Here is a 15,000-nt window from a genome sequence, read left to right as displayed (position 1 = left end):
AGGCAAACACAAGGCATTGCCCTAGCTGTGGAATCATCTGGAATTGCGGCTACTTTGTTGCCAGGCGGCAGGACAGCTCGCTCCACTTTCAAGCTTCCGCTTGACTGAGACACCAACTTGCAACATCGGTAACAGCTCCGATCAGGCAGAAATCTTCAGACGATGCAAGCTTATCGTTTGGGATGAATGCACGATGGCCCACATACATGCTCTTGAGGCACTAGATAGATCTCTCACAGACATCAAACACTCTTCACCTTCCATGGGAGGCATAACACTTCTTCTCTCAGGGGACTTCCGACAAACACTTCCCGTCATTCCCAAAGGGACTACAACTGATGCAGTAAGTGCGTGTCTTAAGTCATCCACATTGTGGCCACTGGTGAAGACTCACAAACTTCACACCAATATGTGTGCTCATATGCGACGTAATATCACATCAGCAGCATTTCCTCACACCCTCCTTGCACTTGGCGAAGGCAAAATACCAGGAGATGAAAATGGTAATATTGCCATCGATTCCATTTGTACTATTGTTAAAACGCCTTCTGATCTCAGAGATGCAGTGTTCCCAGATCTACAAGCTAATTATCAGAATATGGATTGGATTGGCCAAAGGGCTATTCTGGCCCCGAGGAATAAAACTGTTCACCATATTAATGATGAAATGCTAAAACTCATTCCTGGGAAGTCTATGTATATCAGTCTATCGATACAACTCCTGACCCAGAGGACGTCATCAACTATCCAATAGAGGTACTCAATTCTTTTGAGCACCCCGGACTACCACCACACTTTCTCAAACTTAAAGTTGGTGCCCCTATAATGGTCATCAGAAATTTGGTTCCCCCAAAACAATGCAATGGTACACGTTTGATCGTTAAGTCCTTATCTCCCACCGTAAACTTATATCAATATTTGCCTGAATAATCATCATAATTCAGTGGAATCATTAACAGTACTTTCAAGCAATTCAGCCCCGAGCATCGCCGGGCAATTCTGTTTGTATATATATATATATATATATGTATATATATATATATGTATATATATATATATATATATGTATATATATATATATATATATATATATATATATATATATATATATATATATATATATATATGTATATATATGTATACATATATGTATATATATACATGCATAGATATATATGTATACATATATGTATATATATATATACATACACACACATATATATATATAAATAACAATTCATAGGTTGCTGGCTAGGTGGGTGGATGTTTGTCCACTAGCTTGTTAGTCGCTTGCTTGCTGTCTGGCTGTCTGGCTTGCTGGTTGGTAACTATAGTGAAAGAGAATTACCTAAAGCTCACGCTCTGGAAACAAATTCAAAATAACAGTTACAAAATCCTTAACCACACAGCCTTACTTGCGTCCACATATATTTTGTTTGGAATATTAAAACCTTAAATAGACGAAGCGAATGGTAGGTTGAGTTTTATGTCTACAGAACTGGGTTGGTGTCCCACGATAAACGTTAGAATTTTTTGTATCGAAAATCGTTTTTAACCCAATGTTCCAAATTTGAAGTAGGAAATGATCCAGAAAGAAATATTCAGTCAATTCCCTCATCTAAGACATTTCCTACTTCAAACTTGGAATTTTCCATTCGTTGAATTGTCCTACCACAGTTCCTTCGAATATCGTCAAGAGCAAAGCCGATGTATGGAGACAACACCATCATGCTAATCCAGTCCTGCCCGCAGCATCGATAATTTATTTCTTCTTTACAAAACCAAGTAACCGTTGCGTATTTCTTCCTCCAGTTTCCAGAGAGGTTATGCGTCTTCAGCCATTTGACACTGACGAGGTGACATTGCTGCTAATCGCTTTGTAGGTGCGAAATTAATGGTGCTTCTCTTTCGTATACATGTACTACAGACGACACACATATATATATATATATATATATATATATATATATATATGAATAAATGAAAGAATGGAGTCGAACGAAGATGTTAACAAAATTTCTTTACTCTCGACATATGTTTCGAAGACCACATGGTTTCATTCCAAAGGAATAAAGGGTGTATGATGCAATCTTCTCATCAGGAAAGAAAGGGACCCTCTCTCGGCAACAAGACAAACAGAATTTCTGATGAATGCCTACATGGTAAACAAAACGACAATAAGTGATTTTAAAAAAAAAACCGTTAGAAGATTTGACCTCTAAGTTAGATAGTAGGAAGAGAAGGGTTAAAGGAATGATAGGTTGGGAACCAGTGGAAAGGGAAGGGTATGTTGATTAAGAATGTTCAAAGGCTTAGGAAAGAATTTCACTATTGAAGTGGAGTGTATTTTAAGCTATTTGTTCAAAGCTAGATGGCTATCGTAATCATTTGTAAGAGTAAAAAGTATGTTTCTGCCAGTGCATACATTTTTAGGATTTCTCTATGAGTGTGTTTACAAGGGGAACCTTAGAGAAGAGGATATGGAAGAGCTCAGAGTTGCAAATGTTACAAAATCTCCTGCCCTTATCAAAAGGAAAGGATACAGACAGTATGAACCAATCTAACTTGAAATCTATATTATCGTCTTTTAGACGCCAAACTAATTTACTTAGCCTGTACTATGTCGTTTTTTACTATCCCTGAATGTTGAATAATGGTTTGAAATTATCTTGGATAACTGGGAAGAGGACGCTCCTATATAGAAGAAGACATCGGTACCAGAGGAGATTCTACACTGGTAAATAGAATTCTCGATCTTAGAATTACTAGACAAAAATTTAATTCTGTTGGGGTTGTCCTCCGAGATCGAAACGAAGTTTTTATTGCTATGATTGTTGTTACTATTATTATTAGCGCTAGCAACTCCACTATTCGTATTATTGTTATTATTTTTAATGGTAATACAATCAGTAATTTCTCCGTTATTGTTATCATTATCAACATTACCATTGTTATTAACACGATTGATACTATTATTAATATTATCATTGTTAACACTGTCGCTACTACCATTGCTATTACTATTAATACTATTCCTATTAGTATGACTGTATGATGGCTTGGAATTAGTAAGATTTATGTAGGAACTCCCGGGTGAAGAATCTCTATTTATCAGCTTGGTATTGTGAGAAGATATAATTTGTGAAAGATTTCTAGTGTTAGAGAAGGCGATTCTTACTATGTGGGAATTGATAGTAGAATAATATCTAGAATTTCTGGGAAAGTTCCTAGCGACGGCTTCACGGAACTGTAAGGGAAGGTTCGATTTAATTTGTTTACCTAAAGGTATTACGAACCAGATAGAGTTCTTAGTGGCCTTTGACTTGTACGTAGAGTTATTTGTGAAAGTAAGGGGAAAATTACTGGGTTGAAAATTTGGGGTTGAACGGCGCATACCTCCCTTGGTCCGAAAAGAATTTATATTTTGCATAGTGTTGCTGGCACTATTAGAGTTAAAACTACTATTCCTATTACAAGTAATTATTGTATCTGGTTTAGAATGAGCTGAATATATGTATGACACTTTCTCCTTATAGCCGGCATTTGCCAAGGCGGCGTTATAAAAGCCTGCCTTTTGGTTAAAGATGTCAACATTGGCAGATAATTTAGAAAGTCTCAAAGATATGTTTTTGGCTAAATTATCGGTAACGGGCTTGGCATGATTACTGTAAAGGCTAATATACTTAAGATATGTGGAGGGTTTATGGTAAGGGAAGTATGAGTTATTTTGTAAATTGAGGGTAATGTCTAAGAAGTTGCCTTTAGTTAATTCATCGTCAAAAAGGATGTGCAAGCCCAGTCTACCAAAAAACCTAACTAACCTATATTTAACCTTCTGTATTTTTTGGTTTGAGACATTTTGGAGGTAAAGCACACAATCGTCGCGATATAGACCTCCACAGATGTCCGGAGTTTCTACCCTTGGACAGGTCGCTTCAACCGTGTTTCTGACGCGAATTTGCTACCCTGGTATCGGTTCAACGAATTTTCCATGCTGACGATAAACATAGGATAATTCATTCACCTATTGAAATATATATATATATATATATGTGTGTGTGTGTATATATATTCATAAATTAAATTAGAGATAAAACCACTATTAGGCAAATAAAAAAATGAAAAACATAAACCAAAACATAAAAATCAAAATGATTAATATAATATATAAAATATAAAATTTAAAAATTTAAATTATTTAAATTTAAAATTAAAATTATTAATTAATTAATTTATTTTTTATTTATATATTTATTTTTTATATATTTTTATTATTTTTTTTTCATTTTTATTTATTTTTTTAAATATTAAATATATATATTTATATATATACGTACATACATTCATACATACACACAATAAAAATACGCCAAACGGAAAATTCGCAGCTAATTTCTCATAAGTGATCATCTAAGACATCATAAAAATGCTGTGCCTTTAACTATTATATTGTACACTTTTGATGGAGCCAACGGCGAGGGGGAAAAGGAAATGGATGAGAGAGATGCGAATGATCACCGGTTACGTGGTAGTGGGAGGAGAGAAGAGAATGGTGGAATGTAGAAGGACAAGAAGCAAACAGAGGAAAATGTTAGTAGTGGAAGGAGAAAACGACAGAGGGAAGGCGAGAAAAGAGAGACAAAGCAAACAGAAGAAACAGAAATAGATGCCAGAATTAAAAAGTTATATATAAGGTTAGAGAGTAAAACAAAGTAAAACGTTACATATAACGTTAGAATGTTCAACCTGTCCATCACAAACGTAATTTTGCTTACGTATAACCAACGGCCTCACAGTCGTATTCTGATGGGACGTTTTCTGTGTATACACATTTAACTGGCTTCACATTTTTTGATTTTCAAAAGTGTAATTTATGAGAAACGTGGAGCTGTGTCGCGAAATATTCCTAGAAATCGTTTACTTTTATAGAAAGAATGCGTCTCAAATCACAATCAGTCAAGTACAGATTGATTGGTTGAATATGGTCAAGTGGTATGGTAAGGGGATCTTTGAGCTGGTATCTGTTGCGGCCGTCTATTACAATCTTGTGATAGTCACGCGTAAAAGTTACGTGAATGATTTAGTCCTGTAGATTTGTCATGTGACAGAACAATAAGTGGATGGGTTGTTTTAGTCTGCTATTTGTGTCAATCAGCTCTGTGTGAGTAGGCAGCTATAATCTTATTTATCTAAGTTGTGGTGACGGCTCGGTGCAACTTTAGTGAAGGAGTCATTCCTTCGTACCATATTCCAAGTGCCGAAAAATATAAATTACTCTTAAACTGCTTAGAGTTTATAACAAATTTGAATCATTTGTAAAAATCACTGTAAAACATGAATTATTTACGCGCGTGAAAGTTAGATCAAATGTTTACTTAGAAGATATGTCATATGGCAGTTAATAGCTTTGAAAGATAAAAGCCACTTCTGAATCTAGGTCTGTGTGAGCAGCTGTTATCTTATTTCACTAATGCATGTTGATATTTTTTGTGTTACACATAGAGTTTTAGTGAATGATTTAGTGTCTCTCACCAAATGCGATGAAACGGGTGAGAAAGTAAAGTTACTTTTAAATTAGGTTAAAAATTTGCCGAAAAATATCAGGGGAATAGTATATAATTACACCTTGTCCTCGACTTACGACAGACGCTAAGTCAATCTGGTCGTATGTCGGATTTATTTGTCAACACTATTTTCATTGCAACGGATTATAAAGCTATAAAACACAAATATTTCATCCATATTTATTGTGCATAAAGTGAAAAAGGCATTTGTACTCTATTGTACTTTAAAGAAAAATACAATCTAAAATTAATGTAAAAATTAATACAAAGGAAATTCCGCATATATACAATGGCAAAAAACTTGTTTCTTTGAAAAAGTTCACCTGACAAGAAATTTTCATTCTTCACAGTTTTGTTCTTGGATTGAGGTCGACGGTGTTTCGAGGAACATGTTGAGCTTTGAATAGTTCTTTTCTTTTTTCGTCATATATCTTACGATAACAACGAACAACGTCTTGAATGATGCATTTACTTTTTGTAGTCGTAAGTACGGATGGTTTTACGTCGAGGTGAGGGTGTACTTAGTTCTTAATGTTTTACGATATCTATTAAACATTCTAGTATTTATAGATTGCATAAAAATATAGTATGCCATCAACATTTTGTATATCATCTATAGTAAATAAATCATCAAGCATGTCATCTACGTCTGTATATCGTCTGCCATCTGCAACTTGTATATTTTCCATATCTAGCATATCACTTATATCCACATGTCATCTATACTATGTATGTCATTTATATACAGTATGCCATTTATAACCAGTATGTCGTCGATATCCAACATGCCATCTATATCAGCTATATGCAGTATTTTATCTATATCGCATGCCATCTATATTTCGTATATCCTCTATATCCTCTACACCTCAAAACTTTCTATTATGTCCGCTGTCTACTGATTATGTTTTATTATATTACGCATGTCTTAAAAGTTTCAATTGTCTCTCATCAAAGAAGATACACTCTCTGCATTCTACGTAGATTTAATTAATTCCCTGATAACTGAGAAATTGATATTCCTTCAAAATAATAACATGAATTCTTATTTTTGAGCAAGTTTTAATACTTTCTATCAAAGTAACATTTGTATACTTATCGCCGTATTTAAATAAGAAGAAAAACTAAAACCAAAAAATAAGATATATATGATTCACTCCTGGTGAAATAAATTTTGTTCGCGTCAACGATTTAAAAAAAAATTGTGATTTACGCAGTTCTTCTCTCTATTACACAGGATGGTGAGTTAAGTTTACTTTAATGCCTTCCTGTTATAGGTTCAGATCTCCCCTGATTCATCTTCATTCAAGGCTTTAGCGACAGAAAATTTCGTCCAAAATGTTTTACTCAATACCTGAGGCACCGAATTTCCCCCATCTAATTTCTGGCACCAAACCGCCCCTAATCCATCATTTAAAGGGATCGGTTTACGTGGTTCTAAATATTCTCCTTGTTTAAATTAACTTTTATTATTCAAGACATAAGCTATAAGAGAGTAGGAAATTAACATATTTTCGGTTTCCACCAGAAACCACATCAATTTATTGCTGTTATCAACATCTTCTGGAACGAAACATGAATGTCGTTATTTTTATATTCTTGCTGGAATTATTTTATCCTTCTTTCTTGTCAAATACAACAGCGGCTTCTCTTTACCTCTCAAGTATTTTCACTTAGGGCTTTGTTTATAATTTCAGCTACCTCAGTAACAATAAAGATATGATGTGTGGATGTCACCTGCCAGCCTTGGTAAATTATACTAAATCAACATTCAACAGAATTGTGGAGGTCCAGGGCAAGTGTCAGACAGATCCAGGCAATACCCAAAGCAAAATTATACCTATAATGGAATACTCGCAATGTCAAAGTTAGTAAAATCTTCCTTGCTTCTGTTGTTATGTTATTACCTCTGACAAGGTCGACGAGTTACCACAATCTTTGGCCCGCCGGACAAAACGCCCAGCAACATTTCGTGCAACGTTACAGTCTTATTTCAAACTCCGTCCAGAACGATTTTGCTTTTAACCCACTCGGGGTCGATAAAATAAGTATCAATTGAACACTGTGGTCGATGTAATAAACTAAATCTCTCCACACACTATTTCAGGTCATGTGCCTTATTGCCATAAAGAGAACTCGGGATATTCTCTCCTGCTCATAATATCAGGAGAGACTGTATGTAAATATATACATGTACACATACATACCCCCACACAATATACACACGTACACAGAGTGGCTTTGTGGTAAGAAGCTTGCTTTCCAACCAAATGGTTCCGGCTTTAGTACCACTGCATGACACCGTCCGACTAAGGCCTTGTGAGTAGATTTGGTAGAGGGAAACTGAAAGAAACCCATCGTGTATATATATATATGAGTGTGTGTGTGTGTGTGTGTGTGTTTGTCTATCTGGGCTTGTCCCACTCACCGTCGCTTAATAGCCGATGCTGGTGTGTTTACGTCCCCGTAACCTGGCGGTTCGGCAATGTAAACGACCGAATAAGTACTAGGCTTACAAAGAATAAGATATGGGGTCCATTTGTTCGACTAAAGGCGGTACTTTAGCATGGTCGCAGTCAAATGACTGAAACAAGTAAAGGAATGAAGAATAAGAGAGTATAACACACACAGGTACACATGTCATATATATATATATATATATATATATTTATATATATAATATACATACATACATATATATATATATATATACATACATATATATATATATATATAATACATATATATAAACACACACATATATATATATATATACATATATATATCTATATATATATATATATATATATATATATGTTGTTACGTACCTGCCGTCTCTCAAACTCGAACCCGAGACCCTACTAAGTCGAGCGACGACGATTGACCAGCTCAGTCAAACGGGAATCCGCCACACAGAGAGGAAACGGTGGTGGGAGATGGCAGCGAACTGGAACCGGCGACCGGAGATAACAACAACAACAACAGGGGGAAGAGAGACACGGTGGAAGGCAATTTGCTTACATTTAAGAACAGTTTATACGACATCAAATAAAATGTGATACATAGCAGATACATTAAAGAAAATAACATGCAACAGAATTAAAATGAAAGACAACCAATGCATTTAAATATAACACGTCGTTCGAAAACAATCAAAGGCATGCACGATACACCAAGTCCGCAGACAATCAAAACAGTTCAAATTGATGCAATATAGTTCGAAAAATTTCAACATTAAAGTCTTTCTCTTTCTTTCTTTTTCCCTTTAACATAATTCACAATGTTCTTTATAATCTCATTTCTTTTCTTCCTCTTTTCCTTCTCTTTTTTGTCACAATTCTTTTTAGTTCTTTACAACAGATTGCAGCTTACGTCACAATCTCGTTTCTTTTACATTTCACATTAAAATATAAACAAAACATACCGTTACATTTTCTAGTTACAAACTCCTACTATACAGCAATCCATGCCTTCACGCCGCAATCTCCCTCACCTCCTCAATCCTCTGTGTATGTCTTTCTCAACGTTGTCGTTGCCTCTCGCCATCACCACCCTCGCATCGACTGCTATCCCTTGCCAACTGACTGTCTCTTCCGGCCCTTTTGCTGTCTCAGGCAGAACTGCCAAAAGGCCCTGTTGCCATCTCACTGTCTCAGCCAGAACTGACCTGTTCCCAAACTGATCCCGATGCCAACTGACTAACAAACCCAGCTCGTCGAATATTACAGGGTGGTTTCTTAAACTTTCCTTGACCGGAAAAGGGTCAGATATCTCTTCCAAACCCATTAATCTCTCTAGAAACCGACAGGACAAAGGCTTTATCCGTCTGCCTGGCGCCAACCCACGAAACCAGGCCACAAGCACTTGTTTCTCAACTGACCTCCATATCACTATATATATATATATATATATATATATATATATTTATATATACATTGCAAATAAGAAAATGGAAAAGCACATTAGTTGGTTCATCAACTTTAGGACATTAAAATGTTGACTATTTATGAAAACGACAACCAAAATAACATACATACATATATATATATATATATACATACATACATACATACATACACACACACAACACACACACACATATATATATATATATATTTATATATATATACATACATATATATACATATATATATATATATATATATATATATATATATATATATATATATATATATAACATCGTTTTGTGAGGAGGGAATTAGTCGATTACATCGACGGCAGCGTTCAACTGATACTTATTTATTGCCAAACTAAGAGGTAGTCCATAGATATAGGACCAATTCTGCTGTTGATTAGCTCAGATAGCCTCTAGCTAGCTATATAATGCACAAGCCTGCGTCCATAAACCTTCGAACGGGATAGGTTATCAGCTTCCCCTTGCTGGCTTGGCATCAACAGACCGGTTTCGGGGTAGTTGCTCCTTATCAATGTGGAGCAGCCGAGGCCAGCAGAGGTCGCTGTTGACCTCTGTTCAGCATTCGTTCTATTTCTCTGGACTGCCAAGTTAGTTTGGCAATATCTATTAATACCTCTTACTGCTGAGATTTTGAAATAATAACGTTTCTATTTCTGAAAGTCGGGGAATGTGTTTCACTGAATAGAATCTTCAAACAGAGGTTAAAAGTGACCCCTACTGAACCCTGCTGCTCCACATTGATAAAGAGTAATTACCCCGAAACCGGTCAGTGAGTGTGAAACCAGCAGAGGGAAATCGATGACTTCCCCTCTTCGAAGGTTTATGCACGCAGATTCGCGCGTCATGTAGCTAGTTAGATGCGATCCCGTCTCGGAGCTCATCAACAGCAGCATTCGTCCTACTTCTCTAGACTACCACGTTTGTTTGTCAATAAATATTAATACCCAGTACTGCTGTTGTATCTCTACTTTAGAGAGATTTAGAAATTATAACATTTCTGCTTTTGAATATCAGTGAAAGTTTCATTGAATACACACACACACACACATATTAGGAGAGATATTAGCAGAGATAACCGGGATTAAAATGGATTTCAGTAATGTGATTGCGGCCAAGGTGGAGCATCACCTTTAGTCAAATAAATCAACTCTTTGTACGTATTCTGTCGGTATTTCGCCAACCGCCAAGTATATATATGTATATATATATATATATGTATATATATATATATATATGAAAAAACAAGTAAAAAATAGAAAATGCTAAAATAATTTTATAGTGAACATTTCAGTACCGGTTTCGGTCATTTTGAGACCTTTTCAACTGTAACGATTAAATAATTAAATTTAGAAAAATTAGAAGAAAAGTTTTTTTAAAAGAATATTTATATAGTAGTGTTCAGATTTAAGTGGCATTCTGCCTTTCTCTGACTCCCTTGTTTGCACTTGTGTGTTCGAGGTAGTTGTGAGTTCTTGGTAGGGTAGTAGAGGGAAGGCTGGTGAGGAAAGGGGGGTGGGAGAATCTGGGAGTGCCCTGATGGTCGTATTTTGAATGGTCAGTGGCGGCTGGCAGTCTCAGTTCAATTCAGGAGAATATTTTATTGACAGGCTTGTTTATAGAATTAGCGTAGGTGTTATACTAAAAAACATTAGTGACAAACTTAAGGGGTAGGGGGTGGAGAAGAAGAGAAGAAGAAGAAGAAGGAGAAGGAGAAGGAGAAGATGACGATGATGGTGATGGTGGTGATGATTATGACGACGATGATGATGATAACGATGATGATGAAGAAGAAGAAGAAGAAGGAGGAGAAGGAGAAGATGGTGGTGATGATGGTGGCGATGATGATGATGCCGATGATGATGATAACGATGATGATGAAGAAGAAGAGGAAGAAGAAGAAGAAGAAAAAAACAGAGAAGGGAGAATATGAATGGGTGTAAATATAGCTATGAAGGGGCTGATTAGTAATGGATTCTATGGAGTGTAGTATTTGTGTGTGTATATATATTTTTTCTTTTATTCTAAAGTTGAGGTATATTAATTGTTTGTCGTAGACCCGTTAAGAAGTGGCTTGTATTTTGTAATAAAGAGATTTTCTTTACTTATTCGTTGTCTCGAGGTTGTATCGTCCCTAAATTGGTAGAGGGGGAAAATTCTGAAGTTTGGTGTTTTTTTGTTGGCGCAAGTATCTATGTGTTGGCTAAAAGCTATTTTTCTGTTTTGGGGAATTTTTATCTGGGATCTGTGCAGGGCCATTCGTTTACGCAAACCATTTTTGTTTGGCCTATGTACTGCTCTTGACACCCGGAGCAGGTTAGTGAGTATATTAGGTTCTCCGAAGCACATGTGAAGTTGCTTTTCACTAAAACGTTGTCCCTGTTTGAAGGAGAACTCAGAACCCTCGATTAGATAGTCGCATATCCCGCAATTGGGTCTTCCACATTTTTTTACTGTCGGCTTCTGTGTTGAAGAGTGAATTCGGGCTTGTGTAAGGAGACTTTTCATGGATCTAGGCTGTCTTTTGCTTTTTATGATCGTGTGTGTTTGGAGGATTGTGTTCATTCTGTGGTCTTTTTTTAGGAGGGGTATGTTGTGGAGGATGGTGTCGAAGGCTTCGTTATTGAGAGGGTTGTGTGTGGAGATGTATGGTAAGGCTTTTGGTTGTAAGTTTTTCTTTGATTTGGGATGTCTCAGTTCCTTGATGTTAAGTTGAAGGGCACGTTGAATGCATTTGTCAATAAGTGAAGGTGGATAGTTCCTGGTGATTAGGGTATCTTTTAGTTCTTGTAGTCGTGTGTCTCTGGTGTTTGCGTTAGAGACTATAGTGCATATCCTTTTTGCTAGATTGAAGGGGATATTCATCCTGGTGTGTCTGGGGTGGCATGAATTGAATGGAAGATATTGCTTAGAGTCTGTAGGCTTATAGTATATGTCTGTTTCTATTATATTATTAGCTTTCTTAATGAGGATATCGAGGAAGGGGAGTTGTTGTTGGCTATATTCCATCGTGAATTGGATGTTTACGTCCAGTCCGTTTAAAATTTTCTGGAATTCTATGAGTTTTTCTATATTTTTATGCCAAAGGATGAAACAGTCATCTAGATATCTCTTCCAGTTGTTTTCTATGTAGATGGAGAAAGGGCTGCCATATCTTTCTAGAACATTACGATACAGACTGATCTCTAGGTATCCTATGACTAGGTTGGCAAAGGAGGGGGCCATTCGTGTACCCATCGCAGTCCCCGATTTTTGTCGGTAGAAGTTGTCATTGAAGGCGAAGAAGTTATTTTCCAGGATGAATTTAACCCCTTCTATCACAAATTCTTTTTTGATGCGGTGTGGTAGTTCGTTGGCGTGATTCTCTAGCCAGAATTGGATTGCCTCTAGTCCTAGGTTGTGGGGGATATTGGAGTAGAGGTTGACTACATCGAAGGATACCAGTATGGTGTTTTTGTTTATAGTATTCGGTAGGTGATTGAGCATATCTAAGTCGTCCCTTATATAGCTTTTGACATGTTTGAGGAGTGGTTTTAACAGGGTGTCTAAAAAGTTACTGAGGCGGTGGGTTTCGCATGCGGGACCTGCTATTATGGATCTCAATTTGAGGTCATTAGGATTAGGGACTTTAATTATTTTGTCTGTAGCTATCTTGCATGCGTTGCTTATTTTTTCACTTTGTGGATCTTAGGTATACCGTAGAATTGGCTAGTTTTACTTGTGAAATTGGTCATCTAATCATATTCTTTGTCGGTTAGCCCTGCTTTGTATGGGTTTAATATGGATTTTAGTTCCCTCATTATTTTTTGTTGACTGTAGTTTTGTGCCTTTTCATAGTATATTGTGTCTTCCAGCATAGAAAGTACCAAAGTTATGAAAATGTCGTATCCATTAAGACAACAGCACTCCCTTTATCGGCCTCTTTGATTGTTATTGTTTTATCTAGTTTTAATTTGTTCAACTCAGCCCATTCTTTTTGCTGAAGTTTGGTTTGTGTTTTTGTTTGTGCATATGTTGATATGGGTAATTTGATATGTGGTCACAGAAATCATCAAGTGTTTTATTCTTACCTTTCGAGGGGGTGTAGTTACTCCTATTTCTGGCTAACGATTCGTCCTCGTTGTATTTATCGTATAGCTCCTCAGTAAGTCTTAATTTTCTGCAGAATTCTGCGATGTCTTCTTTCATTTCATTGTAGTTGGGGTGTTGTGGGGGGGTGTAAACTTGAGTCCTTTGGAAAGTATGTTTATTTGGTTTGCTGTTAGTTCCTTGTGAGTTAGATTAATAATTTTTATTACTTTTGGTTCCTCCTGCTTGTTTGGTGCTATCTTGTGTCTCTGTGTTTGCGTATGGGTCTAAAAAAGGAATCGGTGGTTGGGACGGTAGCTAGTATATAGTTGTTCTTTGTTGATTAGGGGTCTCCTGTTGTGATTTATGGTGTGTGTTCTTGGAGCAGTATTGAGGAGAGCATCCCGATATCCCATATTCGGGTGTGGTGTTCTAGGGGCCTTCGTTGGTAATCATTGCAAGTGGTGTGGGTTTGTTGTGCATGGTTGTTTAACCGGTTAATGGGACGAAGATTTCGTTGGTAACTCCTTTGGGTGGGGATGAGGTTGCACTGTCTATGCTGTGGGTGTTGATTTATCCTTTCTCTGCTTGAAGTGGGGGTATTCCTGATATTGTATCGCTGGCTGCTTACAGAGTTAGGGTTAGGTCCTGTATTCTTTTTTTGATAGTAGTGAAGGTTCCGATTTTTAGACAGGTGTGTATCGGTGTTTGGGTGTTGTTTTGGTTTTCTTATTTTCTGGAAAGGGTTGTTGGAGGCGTGCTCTGTTTGAAAGACGGCTTCATAGTCTGAGAACCAAGTGGCGCTTTTCTCCCAGCGTTGGAGAGATTTTAGTTCTTCTTTTTCACAGTCCTCTTTCCATAGTTTGGAGAACTTCTCTTGATCTGGGCCTTGGGTCATTTTGCGAATTTCTTCGTTGATATCTTCATCGGTGGATTTTATTTTATCCTCATTCGTTTGGGCCCTCAATTTCAGAAGTTCTATTTCCATTTTCATTTTTTCCAGTGCCATTCTCTCCCTGAGGTGTCTTTGTGTTTCAGGTTCTTCTGTAATAGCTTTGAACTGGAATTTACGTGGGAGGATTATATATATATATATTATATATATTATAATATATATAGATAGATAGATATATAGATATGTATGTGTATATATATATATATATTATATATATATATATATATATAATATATATATATTATATATATATACACATATATATAAGTATGTGTGTATATATATATATGTGTGTCTGTGCGTGTGTGTGTGTAGTTTCTCCTGATGACCCCACAAGCCTGCTAGTTTCCAGTATTATCAGTGTCTTTTCCCAACCGCTAGGTTATGGCGAGGTAAACACAGCAACATCAGTTGTCAGAAAATTTTAATGACATTCACAGATTTTATAAAGGAGTTCATTCTACAAAAGCATAAATCAC

At 36.4% G+C, this 15,000-nt stretch overlaps 1 protein-coding gene and 1 long non-coding RNA gene across 2 annotated transcripts in view; one reads left to right on the top strand and one right to left on the bottom strand.

Moving 5' to 3' along the window:
- Window positions 1–4,806, top strand: part of LOC118768118 — a 16,458-nt gene extending 11,652 nt beyond the window's left edge. The window contains exons 2-3 of the long non-coding RNA XR_005003991.1: window positions 2,235–2,244; window positions 4,605–4,806. This is a non-coding gene — a long non-coding RNA (uncharacterized LOC118768118). The remainder of the gene's footprint in view (window positions 1–2,234; window positions 2,245–4,604) is intronic.
- The window catches only part of LOC115225268 (adhesion G-protein coupled receptor G6-like), a 1,160,637-nt gene that overhangs the window by 899,176 nt on the left and 246,461 nt on the right, over window positions 1–15,000 (bottom strand). The gene's annotated exons all lie outside the window — the stretch shown is intronic.

This window comes from Octopus sinensis, linkage group LG27 (assembly GCF_006345805.1).
Source record: "Octopus sinensis linkage group LG27, ASM634580v1, whole genome shotgun sequence".
Taxonomy (NCBI): Eukaryota; Metazoa; Mollusca; class Cephalopoda; order Octopoda; family Octopodidae; genus Octopus; species Octopus sinensis.
Note: the sequence above shows the minus strand (reverse complement) of the source record. Positions and strands in the feature narration are given on the sequence as shown.